Genomic DNA, 7,396 nt, shown 5'->3' with positions numbered 1-7,396 from the left:
CTCTTTCGCTTACGGCCATACCACCCTGGAAATGCCCGATCTCATCTGAACTCGGAAGTAAAGCAGGGTCGGGCCTGGTTAGTACTTGGATGGGAGACCGCCTGGGAATACCAGGTGCTGTAAGCTTTTCGAAGTGCTTCATTTGGCAGCTGATTTAAATAGCCAACGCTTGACGTCCTCTTTCGCTTACGGCCATACCACCCTGGAAATGCCCGATCTCATCTGAACTCGGAAGTAAAGCAGGGTCGGGCCTGGTTAGTACTTGGATGGGAGACCGCCTGGGAATACCAGGTGCTGTAAGCTTTTCGAAGTGCTTCATTTGGCAGCTGATTTAAATAGCCAACGCTTGACGTCCTCTTTCGCTTACGGCCATACCACCCTGGAAATGCCCGATCTCATCTGAACTCGGAAGTAAAGCAGGGTCGGGCCTGGTTAGTACTTGGATGGGAGACCGCCTGGGAATACCAGGTGCTGTAAGCTTTTCGAAGTGCTTCATTTGGCAGCTGATTTAAATAGCCAACGCTTGACGTCCTCTTTCGCTTACGGCCATACCACCCTGGAAATGCCCGATCTCATCTGAACTCGGAAGTAAAGCAGGGTCGGGCCTGGTTAGTACTTGGATGGGAGACCGCCTGGGAATACCAGGTGCTGTAAGCTTTTCGAAGTGCTTCATTTGGCAGCTGATTTAAATAGCCAACGCTTGACGTCCTCTTTCGCTTACGGCCATACCACCCTGGAAATGCCCGATCTCATCTGAACTCGGAAGTAAAGCAGGGTCGGGCCTGGTTAGTACTTGGATGGGAGACCGCCTGGGAATACCAGGTGCTGTAAGCTTTTCGAAGTGCTTCATTTGGCAGCTGATTTAAATAGCCAACGCTTGACGTCCTCTTTCGCTTACGGCCATACCACCCTGGAAATGCCCGATCTCATCTGAACTCGGAAGTAAAGCAGGGTCGGGCCTGGTTAGTACTTGGATGGGAGACCGCCTGGGAATACCAGGTGCTGTAAGCTTTTCGAAGTGCTTCATTTGGCAGCTGATTTAAATAGCCAACGCTTGACGTCCTCTTTCGCTTACGGCCATACCACCCTGGAAATGCCCGATCTCATCTGAACTCGGAAGTAAAGCAGGGTCGGGCCTGGTTAGTACTTGGATGGGAGACCGCCTGGGAATACCAGGTGCTGTAAGCTTTTCGAAGTGCTTCATTTGGCAGCTGATTTAAATAGCCAACGCTTGACGTCCTCTTTCGCTTACGGCCATACCACCCTGGAAATGCCCGATCTCATCTGAACTCGGAAGTAAAGCAGGGTCGGGCCTGGTTAGTACTTGGATGGGAGACCGCCTGGGAATACCAGGTGCTGTAAGCTTTTCGAAGTGCTTCATTTGGCAGCTGATTTAAATAGCCAACGCTTGACGTCCTCTTTCGCTTACGGCCATACCACCCTGGAAATGCCCGATCTCATCTGAACTCGGAAGTAAAGCAGGGTCGGGCCTGGTTAGTACTTGGATGGGAGACCGCCTGGGAATACCAGGTGCTGTAAGCTTTTCGAAGTGCTTCATTTGGCAGCTGATTTAAATAGCCAACGCTTGACGTCCTCTTTCGCTTACGGCCATACCACCCTGGAAATGCCCGATCTCATCTGAACTCGGAAGTAAAGCAGGGTCGGGCCTGGTTAGTACTTGGATGGGAGACCGCCTGGGAATACCAGGTGCTGTAAGCTTTTCGAAGTGCTTCATTTGGCAGCTGATTTAAATAGCCAACGCTTGACGTCCTCTTTCGCTTACGGCCATACCACCCTGGAAATGCCCGATCTCATCTGAACTCGGAAGTAAAGCAGGGTCGGGCCTGGTTAGTACTTGGATGGGAGACCGCCTGGGAATACCAGGTGCTGTAAGCTTTTCGAAGTGCTTCATTTGGCAGCTGATTTAAATAGCCAACGCTTGACGTCCTCTTTCGCTTACGGCCATACCACCCTGGAAATGCCCGATCTCATCTGAACTCGGAAGTAAAGCAGGGTCGGGCCTGGTTAGTACTTGGATGGGAGACCGCCTGGGAATACCAGGTGCTGTAAGCTTTTCGAAGTGCTTCATTTGGCAGCTGATTTAAATAGCCAACGCTTGACGTCCTCTTTCGCTTACGGCCATACCACCCTGGAAATGCCCGATCTCATCTGAACTCGGAAGTAAAGCAGGGTCGGGCCTGGTTAGTACTTGGATGGGAGACCGCCTGGGAATACCAGGTGCTGTAAGCTTTTCGAAGTGCTTCATTTGGCAGCTGATTTAAATAGCCAACGCTTGACGTCCTCTTTCGCTTACGGCCATACCACCCTGGAAATGCCCGATCTCATCTGAACTCGGAAGTAAAGCAGGGTCGGGCCTGGTTAGTACTTGGATGGGAGACCGCCTGGGAATACCAGGTGCTGTAAGCTTTTCGAAGTGCTTCATTTGGCAGCTGATTTAAATAGCCAACGCTTGACGTCCTCTTTCGCTTACGGCCATACCACCCTGGAAATGCCCGATCTCATCTGAACTCGGAAGTAAAGCAGGGTCGGGCCTGGTTAGTACTTGGATGGGAGACCGCCTGGGAATACCAGGTGCTGTAAGCTTTTCGAAGTGCTTCATTTGGCAGCTGATTTAAATAGCCAACGCTTGACGTCCTCTTTCGCTTACGGCCATACCACCCTGGAAATGCCCGATCTCATCTGAACTCGGAAGTAAAGCAGGGTCGGGCCTGGTTAGTACTTGGATGGGAGACCGCCTGGGAATACCAGGTGCTGTAAGCTTTTCGAAGTGCTTCATTTGGCAGCTGATTTAAATAGCCAACGCTTGACGTCCTCTTTCGCTTACGGCCATACCACCCTGGAAATGCCCGATCTCATCTGAACTCGGAAGTAAAGCAGGGTCGGGCCTGGTTAGTACTTGGATGGGAGACCGCCTGGGAATACCAGGTGCTGTAAGCTTTTCGAAGTGCTTCATTTGGCAGCTGATTTAAATAGCCAACGCTTGACGTCCTCTTTCGCTTACGGCCATACCACCCTGGAAATGCCCGATCTCATCTGAACTCGGAAGTAAAGCAGGGTCGGGCCTGGTTAGTACTTGGATGGGAGACCGCCTGGGAATACCAGGTGCTGTAAGCTTTTCGAAGTGCTTCATTTGGCAGCTGATTTAAATAGCCAACGCTTGACGTCCTCTTTCGCTTACGGCCATACCACCCTGGAAATGCCCGATCTCATCTGAACTCGGAAGTAAAGCAGGGTCGGGCCTGGTTAGTACTTGGATGGGAGACCGCCTGGGAATACCAGGTGCTGTAAGCTTTTCGAAGTGCTTCATTTGGCAGCTGATTTAAATAGCCAACGCTTGACGTCCTCTTTCGCTTACGGCCATACCACCCTGGAAATGCCCGATCTCATCTGAACTCGGAAGTAAAGCAGGGTCGGGCCTGGTTAGTACTTGGATGGGAGACCGCCTGGGAATACCAGGTGCTGTAAGCTTTTCGAAGTGCTTCATTTGGCAGCTGATTTAAATAGCCAACGCTTGACGTCCTCTTTCGCTTACGGCCATACCACCCTGGAAATGCCCGATCTCATCTGAACTCGGAAGTAAAGCAGGGTCGGGCCTGGTTAGTACTTGGATGGGAGACCGCCTGGGAATACCAGGTGCTGTAAGCTTTTCGAAGTGCTTCATTTGGCAGCTGATTTAAATAGCCAACGCTTGACGTCCTCTTTCGCTTACGGCCATACCACCCTGGAAATGCCCGATCTCATCTGAACTCGGAAGTAAAGCAGGGTCGGGCCTGGTTAGTACTTGGATGGGAGACCGCCTGGGAATACCAGGTGCTGTAAGCTTTTCGAAGTGCTTCATTTGGCAGCTGATTTAAATAGCCAACGCTTGACGTCCTCTTTCGCTTACGGCCATACCACCCTGGAAATGCCCGATCTCATCTGAACTCGGAAGTAAAGCAGGGTCGGGCCTGGTTAGTACTTGGATGGGAGACCGCCTGGGAATACCAGGTGCTGTAAGCTTTTCGAAGTGCTTCATTTGGCAGCTGATTTAAATAGCCAACGCTTGACGTCCTCTTTCGCTTACGGCCATACCACCCTGGAAATGCCCGATCTCATCTGAACTCGGAAGTAAAGCAGGGTCGGGCCTGGTTAGTACTTGGATGGGAGACCGCCTGGGAATACCAGGTGCTGTAAGCTTTTCGAAGTGCTTCATTTGGCAGCTGATTTAAATAGCCAACGCTTGACGTCCTCTTTCGCTTACGGCCATACCACCCTGGAAATGCCCGATCTCATCTGAACTCGGAAGTAAAGCAGGGTCGGGCCTGGTTAGTACTTGGATGGGAGACCGCCTGGGAATACCAGGTGCTGTAAGCTTTTCGAAGTGCTTCATTTGGCAGCTGATTTAAATAGCCAACGCTTGACGTCCTCTTTCGCTTACGGCCATACCACCCTGGAAATGCCCGATCTCATCTGAACTCGGAAGTAAAGCAGGGTCGGGCCTGGTTAGTACTTGGATGGGAGACCGCCTGGGAATACCAGGTGCTGTAAGCTTTTCGAAGTGCTTCATTTGGCAGCTGATTTAAATAGCCAACGCTTGACGTCCTCTTTCGCTTACGGCCATACCACCCTGGAAATGCCCGATCTCATCTGAACTCGGAAGTAAAGCAGGGTCGGGCCTGGTTAGTACTTGGATGGGAGACCGCCTGGGAATACCAGGTGCTGTAAGCTTTTCGAAGTGCTTCATTTGGCAGCTGATTTAAATAGCCAACGCTTGACGTCCTCTTTCGCTTACGGCCATACCACCCTGGAAATGCCCGATCTCATCTGAACTCGGAAGTAAAGCAGGGTCGGGCCTGGTTAGTACTTGGATGGGAGACCGCCTGGGAATACCAGGTGCTGTAAGCTTTTCGAAGTGCTTCATTTGGCAGCTGATTTAAATAGCCAACGCTTGACGTCCTCTTTCGCTTACGGCCATACCACCCTGGAAATGCCCGATCTCATCTGAACTCGGAAGTAAAGCAGGGTCGGGCCTGGTTAGTACTTGGATGGGAGACCGCCTGGGAATACCAGGTGCTGTAAGCTTTTCGAAGTGCTTCATTTGGCAGCTGATTTAAATAGCCAACGCTTGACGTCCTCTTTCGCTTACGGCCATACCACCCTGGAAATGCCCGATCTCATCTGAACTCGGAAGTAAAGCAGGGTCGGGCCTGGTTAGTACTTGGATGGGAGACCGCCTGGGAATACCAGGTGCTGTAAGCTTTTCGAAGTGCTTCATTTGGCAGCTGATTTAAATAGCCAACGCTTGACGTCCTCTTTCGCTTACGGCCATACCACCCTGGAAATGCCCGATCTCATCTGAACTCGGAAGTAAAGCAGGGTCGGGCCTGGTTAGTACTTGGATGGGAGACCGCCTGGGAATACCAGGTGCTGTAAGCTTTTCGAAGTGCTTCATTTGGCAGCTGATTTAAATAGCCAACGCTTGACGTCCTCTTTCGCTTACGGCCATACCACCCTGGAAATGCCCGATCTCATCTGAACTCGGAAGTAAAGCAGGGTCGGGCCTGGTTAGTACTTGGATGGGAGACCGCCTGGGAATACCAGGTGCTGTAAGCTTTTCGAAGTGCTTCATTTGGCAGCTGATTTAAATAGCCAACGCTTGACGTCCTCTTTCGCTTACGGCCATACCACCCTGGAAATGCCCGATCTCATCTGAACTCGGAAGTAAAGCAGGGTCGGGCCTGGTTAGTACTTGGATGGGAGACCGCCTGGGAATACCAGGTGCTGTAAGCTTTTCGAAGTGCTTCATTTGGCAGCTGATTTAAATAGCCAACGCTTGACGTCCTCTTTCGCTTACGGCCATACCACCCTGGAAATGCCCGATCTCATCTGAACTCGGAAGTAAAGCAGGGTCGGGCCTGGTTAGTACTTGGATGGGAGACCGCCTGGGAATACCAGGTGCTGTAAGCTTTTCGAAGTGCTTCATTTGGCAGCTGATTTAAATAGCCAACGCTTGACGTCCTCTTTCGCTTACGGCCATACCACCCTGGAAATGCCCGATCTCATCTGAACTCGGAAGTAAAGCAGGGTCGGGCCTGGTTAGTACTTGGATGGGAGACCGCCTGGGAATACCAGGTGCTGTAAGCTTTTCGAAGTGCTTCATTTGGCAGCTGATTTAAATAGCCAACGCTTGACGTCCTCTTTCGCTTACGGCCATACCACCCTGGAAATGCCCGATCTCATCTGAACTCGGAAGTAAAGCAGGGTCGGGCCTGGTTAGTACTTGGATGGGAGACCGCCTGGGAATACCAGGTGCTGTAAGCTTTTCGAAGTGCTTCATTTGGCAGCTGATTTAAATAGCCAACGCTTGACGTCCTCTTTCGCTTACGGCCATACCACCCTGGAAATGCCCGATCTCATCTGAACTCGGAAGTAAAGCAGGGTCGGGCCTGGTTAGTACTTGGATGGGAGACCGCCTGGGAATACCAGGTGCTGTAAGCTTTTCGAAGTGCTTCATTTGGCAGCTGATTTAAATAGCCAACGCTTGACGTCCTCTTTCGCTTACGGCCATACCACCCTGGAAATGCCCGATCTCATCTGAACTCGGAAGTAAAGCAGGGTCGGGCCTGGTTAGTACTTGGATGGGAGACCGCCTGGGAATACCAGGTGCTGTAAGCTTTTCGAAGTGCTTCATTTGGCAGCTGATTTAAATAGCCAACGCTTGACGTCCTCTTTCGCTTACGGCCATACCACCCTGGAAATGCCCGATCTCATCTGAACTCGGAAGTAAAGCAGGGTCGGGCCTGGTTAGTACTTGGATGGGAGACCGCCTGGGAATACCAGGTGCTGTAAGCTTTTCGAAGTGCTTCATTTGGCAGCTGATTTAAATAGCCAACGCTTGACGTCCTCTTTCGCTTACGGCCATACCACCCTGGAAATGCCCGATCTCATCTGAACTCGGAAGTAAAGCAGGGTCGGGCCTGGTTAGTACTTGGATGGGAGACCGCCTGGGAATACCAGGTGCTGTAAGCTTTTCGAAGTGCTTCATTTGGCAGCTGATTTAAATAGCCAACGCTTGACGTCCTCTTTCGCTTACGGCCATACCACCCTGGAAATGCCCGATCTCATCTGAACTCGGAAGTAAAGCAGGGTCGGGCCTGGTTAGTACTTGGATGGGAGACCGCCTGGGAATACCAGGTGCTGTAAGCTTTTCGAAGTGCTTCATTTGGCAGCTGATTTAAATAGCCAACGCTTGACGTCCTCTTTCGCTTACGGCCATACCACCCTGGAAATGCCCGATCTCATCTGAACTCGGAAGTAAAGCAGGGTCGGGCCTGGTTAGTACTTGGATGGGAGACCGCCTGGGAATACCAGGTGCTGTAAGCTTTTCGAAGTGCTT

At 51.4% G+C, this 7,396-nt stretch overlaps 42 non-coding genes across 42 annotated transcripts; all 42 read left to right on the top strand.

Annotated features, from left to right (window-relative positions):
• Window positions 1–7: 7 nt before the first annotated feature.
• Window positions 8–126, top strand: LOC148681547 (5S ribosomal RNA). The gene has a single exon (XR_015943553.1). It is a non-coding gene; the product is annotated as a 5S ribosomal RNA (ribosomal RNA).
• A 58-nt stretch (window positions 127–184) lies between these two features.
• LOC148681546 (5S ribosomal RNA) lies at window positions 185–303 on the top strand. The gene has a single exon (XR_015943551.1). It is a non-coding gene; the product is annotated as a 5S ribosomal RNA (ribosomal RNA).
• A 58-nt stretch (window positions 304–361) lies between these two features.
• On the top strand, window positions 362–480 carry LOC148681545 (5S ribosomal RNA). Its single transcript, XR_015943550.1, has one exon. It is a non-coding gene; the product is annotated as a 5S ribosomal RNA (ribosomal RNA).
• Window positions 481–538: 58 nt separating this feature from the next.
• On the top strand, window positions 539–657 carry LOC148681544 (5S ribosomal RNA). The gene has a single exon (XR_015943549.1). It is a non-coding gene; the product is annotated as a 5S ribosomal RNA (ribosomal RNA).
• A 58-nt stretch (window positions 658–715) lies between these two features.
• LOC148681543 (5S ribosomal RNA) lies at window positions 716–834 on the top strand. Its single transcript, XR_015943548.1, has one exon. It is a non-coding gene; the product is annotated as a 5S ribosomal RNA (ribosomal RNA).
• Window positions 835–892: 58 nt separating this feature from the next.
• On the top strand, window positions 893–1,011 carry LOC148681542 (5S ribosomal RNA). Its single transcript, XR_015943547.1, has one exon. It is a non-coding gene; the product is annotated as a 5S ribosomal RNA (ribosomal RNA).
• A 58-nt stretch (window positions 1,012–1,069) lies between these two features.
• Window positions 1,070–1,188, top strand: LOC148681541 (5S ribosomal RNA). Its single transcript, XR_015943546.1, has one exon. It is a non-coding gene; the product is annotated as a 5S ribosomal RNA (ribosomal RNA).
• A 58-nt stretch (window positions 1,189–1,246) lies between these two features.
• LOC148681540 (5S ribosomal RNA) lies at window positions 1,247–1,365 on the top strand. Its single transcript, XR_015943545.1, has one exon. It is a non-coding gene; the product is annotated as a 5S ribosomal RNA (ribosomal RNA).
• Window positions 1,366–1,423: 58 nt separating this feature from the next.
• On the top strand, window positions 1,424–1,542 carry LOC148681539 (5S ribosomal RNA). Its single transcript, XR_015943544.1, has one exon. It is a non-coding gene; the product is annotated as a 5S ribosomal RNA (ribosomal RNA).
• Window positions 1,543–1,600: 58 nt separating this feature from the next.
• LOC148681538 (5S ribosomal RNA) lies at window positions 1,601–1,719 on the top strand. Its single transcript, XR_015943543.1, has one exon. It is a non-coding gene; the product is annotated as a 5S ribosomal RNA (ribosomal RNA).
• A 58-nt stretch (window positions 1,720–1,777) lies between these two features.
• LOC148681537 (5S ribosomal RNA) lies at window positions 1,778–1,896 on the top strand. The gene has a single exon (XR_015943542.1). It is a non-coding gene; the product is annotated as a 5S ribosomal RNA (ribosomal RNA).
• A 58-nt stretch (window positions 1,897–1,954) lies between these two features.
• Window positions 1,955–2,073, top strand: LOC148681536 (5S ribosomal RNA). Its single transcript, XR_015943540.1, has one exon. It is a non-coding gene; the product is annotated as a 5S ribosomal RNA (ribosomal RNA).
• Window positions 2,074–2,131: 58 nt separating this feature from the next.
• LOC148681535 (5S ribosomal RNA) lies at window positions 2,132–2,250 on the top strand. The gene has a single exon (XR_015943539.1). It is a non-coding gene; the product is annotated as a 5S ribosomal RNA (ribosomal RNA).
• Window positions 2,251–2,308: 58 nt separating this feature from the next.
• Window positions 2,309–2,427, top strand: LOC148681534 (5S ribosomal RNA). Its single transcript, XR_015943538.1, has one exon. It is a non-coding gene; the product is annotated as a 5S ribosomal RNA (ribosomal RNA).
• Window positions 2,428–2,485: 58 nt separating this feature from the next.
• Window positions 2,486–2,604, top strand: LOC148681533 (5S ribosomal RNA). The gene has a single exon (XR_015943537.1). It is a non-coding gene; the product is annotated as a 5S ribosomal RNA (ribosomal RNA).
• A 58-nt stretch (window positions 2,605–2,662) lies between these two features.
• On the top strand, window positions 2,663–2,781 carry LOC148681532 (5S ribosomal RNA). The gene has a single exon (XR_015943536.1). It is a non-coding gene; the product is annotated as a 5S ribosomal RNA (ribosomal RNA).
• A 58-nt stretch (window positions 2,782–2,839) lies between these two features.
• On the top strand, window positions 2,840–2,958 carry LOC148681531 (5S ribosomal RNA). Its single transcript, XR_015943535.1, has one exon. It is a non-coding gene; the product is annotated as a 5S ribosomal RNA (ribosomal RNA).
• A 58-nt stretch (window positions 2,959–3,016) lies between these two features.
• LOC148681530 (5S ribosomal RNA) lies at window positions 3,017–3,135 on the top strand. The gene has a single exon (XR_015943534.1). It is a non-coding gene; the product is annotated as a 5S ribosomal RNA (ribosomal RNA).
• Window positions 3,136–3,193: 58 nt separating this feature from the next.
• LOC148681529 (5S ribosomal RNA) lies at window positions 3,194–3,312 on the top strand. The gene has a single exon (XR_015943533.1). It is a non-coding gene; the product is annotated as a 5S ribosomal RNA (ribosomal RNA).
• A 58-nt stretch (window positions 3,313–3,370) lies between these two features.
• LOC148681528 (5S ribosomal RNA) lies at window positions 3,371–3,489 on the top strand. The gene has a single exon (XR_015943532.1). It is a non-coding gene; the product is annotated as a 5S ribosomal RNA (ribosomal RNA).
• A 58-nt stretch (window positions 3,490–3,547) lies between these two features.
• LOC148681527 (5S ribosomal RNA) lies at window positions 3,548–3,666 on the top strand. Its single transcript, XR_015943531.1, has one exon. It is a non-coding gene; the product is annotated as a 5S ribosomal RNA (ribosomal RNA).
• Window positions 3,667–3,724: 58 nt separating this feature from the next.
• On the top strand, window positions 3,725–3,843 carry LOC148681526 (5S ribosomal RNA). The gene has a single exon (XR_015943529.1). It is a non-coding gene; the product is annotated as a 5S ribosomal RNA (ribosomal RNA).
• A 58-nt stretch (window positions 3,844–3,901) lies between these two features.
• On the top strand, window positions 3,902–4,020 carry LOC148681525 (5S ribosomal RNA). The gene has a single exon (XR_015943528.1). It is a non-coding gene; the product is annotated as a 5S ribosomal RNA (ribosomal RNA).
• Window positions 4,021–4,078: 58 nt separating this feature from the next.
• On the top strand, window positions 4,079–4,197 carry LOC148681524 (5S ribosomal RNA). The gene has a single exon (XR_015943527.1). It is a non-coding gene; the product is annotated as a 5S ribosomal RNA (ribosomal RNA).
• A 58-nt stretch (window positions 4,198–4,255) lies between these two features.
• LOC148681523 (5S ribosomal RNA) lies at window positions 4,256–4,374 on the top strand. The gene has a single exon (XR_015943526.1). It is a non-coding gene; the product is annotated as a 5S ribosomal RNA (ribosomal RNA).
• A 58-nt stretch (window positions 4,375–4,432) lies between these two features.
• On the top strand, window positions 4,433–4,551 carry LOC148681522 (5S ribosomal RNA). The gene has a single exon (XR_015943525.1). It is a non-coding gene; the product is annotated as a 5S ribosomal RNA (ribosomal RNA).
• Window positions 4,552–4,609: 58 nt separating this feature from the next.
• On the top strand, window positions 4,610–4,728 carry LOC148681521 (5S ribosomal RNA). Its single transcript, XR_015943524.1, has one exon. It is a non-coding gene; the product is annotated as a 5S ribosomal RNA (ribosomal RNA).
• A 58-nt stretch (window positions 4,729–4,786) lies between these two features.
• LOC148681520 (5S ribosomal RNA) lies at window positions 4,787–4,905 on the top strand. The gene has a single exon (XR_015943523.1). It is a non-coding gene; the product is annotated as a 5S ribosomal RNA (ribosomal RNA).
• Window positions 4,906–4,963: 58 nt separating this feature from the next.
• On the top strand, window positions 4,964–5,082 carry LOC148681519 (5S ribosomal RNA). The gene has a single exon (XR_015943522.1). It is a non-coding gene; the product is annotated as a 5S ribosomal RNA (ribosomal RNA).
• Window positions 5,083–5,140: 58 nt separating this feature from the next.
• On the top strand, window positions 5,141–5,259 carry LOC148681518 (5S ribosomal RNA). The gene has a single exon (XR_015943521.1). It is a non-coding gene; the product is annotated as a 5S ribosomal RNA (ribosomal RNA).
• A 58-nt stretch (window positions 5,260–5,317) lies between these two features.
• Window positions 5,318–5,436, top strand: LOC148681517 (5S ribosomal RNA). The gene has a single exon (XR_015943520.1). It is a non-coding gene; the product is annotated as a 5S ribosomal RNA (ribosomal RNA).
• A 58-nt stretch (window positions 5,437–5,494) lies between these two features.
• LOC148681516 (5S ribosomal RNA) lies at window positions 5,495–5,613 on the top strand. Its single transcript, XR_015943518.1, has one exon. It is a non-coding gene; the product is annotated as a 5S ribosomal RNA (ribosomal RNA).
• Window positions 5,614–5,671: 58 nt separating this feature from the next.
• LOC148681515 (5S ribosomal RNA) lies at window positions 5,672–5,790 on the top strand. Its single transcript, XR_015943517.1, has one exon. It is a non-coding gene; the product is annotated as a 5S ribosomal RNA (ribosomal RNA).
• Window positions 5,791–5,848: 58 nt separating this feature from the next.
• On the top strand, window positions 5,849–5,967 carry LOC148681514 (5S ribosomal RNA). The gene has a single exon (XR_015943516.1). It is a non-coding gene; the product is annotated as a 5S ribosomal RNA (ribosomal RNA).
• A 58-nt stretch (window positions 5,968–6,025) lies between these two features.
• On the top strand, window positions 6,026–6,144 carry LOC148681513 (5S ribosomal RNA). Its single transcript, XR_015943515.1, has one exon. It is a non-coding gene; the product is annotated as a 5S ribosomal RNA (ribosomal RNA).
• A 58-nt stretch (window positions 6,145–6,202) lies between these two features.
• LOC148681512 (5S ribosomal RNA) lies at window positions 6,203–6,321 on the top strand. The gene has a single exon (XR_015943514.1). It is a non-coding gene; the product is annotated as a 5S ribosomal RNA (ribosomal RNA).
• Window positions 6,322–6,379: 58 nt separating this feature from the next.
• LOC148681511 (5S ribosomal RNA) lies at window positions 6,380–6,498 on the top strand. Its single transcript, XR_015943513.1, has one exon. It is a non-coding gene; the product is annotated as a 5S ribosomal RNA (ribosomal RNA).
• Window positions 6,499–6,556: 58 nt separating this feature from the next.
• On the top strand, window positions 6,557–6,675 carry LOC148681510 (5S ribosomal RNA). The gene has a single exon (XR_015943512.1). It is a non-coding gene; the product is annotated as a 5S ribosomal RNA (ribosomal RNA).
• Window positions 6,676–6,733: 58 nt separating this feature from the next.
• LOC148681509 (5S ribosomal RNA) lies at window positions 6,734–6,852 on the top strand. The gene has a single exon (XR_015943511.1). It is a non-coding gene; the product is annotated as a 5S ribosomal RNA (ribosomal RNA).
• Window positions 6,853–6,910: 58 nt separating this feature from the next.
• On the top strand, window positions 6,911–7,029 carry LOC148681508 (5S ribosomal RNA). The gene has a single exon (XR_015943510.1). It is a non-coding gene; the product is annotated as a 5S ribosomal RNA (ribosomal RNA).
• A 58-nt stretch (window positions 7,030–7,087) lies between these two features.
• On the top strand, window positions 7,088–7,206 carry LOC148681507 (5S ribosomal RNA). Its single transcript, XR_015943509.1, has one exon. It is a non-coding gene; the product is annotated as a 5S ribosomal RNA (ribosomal RNA).
• A 58-nt stretch (window positions 7,207–7,264) lies between these two features.
• LOC148681506 (5S ribosomal RNA) lies at window positions 7,265–7,383 on the top strand. The gene has a single exon (XR_015943507.1). It is a non-coding gene; the product is annotated as a 5S ribosomal RNA (ribosomal RNA).
• The last annotated feature ends 13 nt before the right edge of the window (window positions 7,384–7,396 follow it).

Source organism: Danio rerio, chromosome 4, assembly GCF_052040795.2.
Source record: "Danio rerio strain M-AB ecotype USA chromosome 4, GRCz13ab, whole genome shotgun sequence".
Taxonomy (NCBI): Eukaryota; Metazoa; Chordata; class Actinopteri; order Cypriniformes; family Danionidae; genus Danio; species Danio rerio.
Note: the sequence above shows the minus strand (reverse complement) of the source record. Positions and strands in the feature narration are given on the sequence as shown.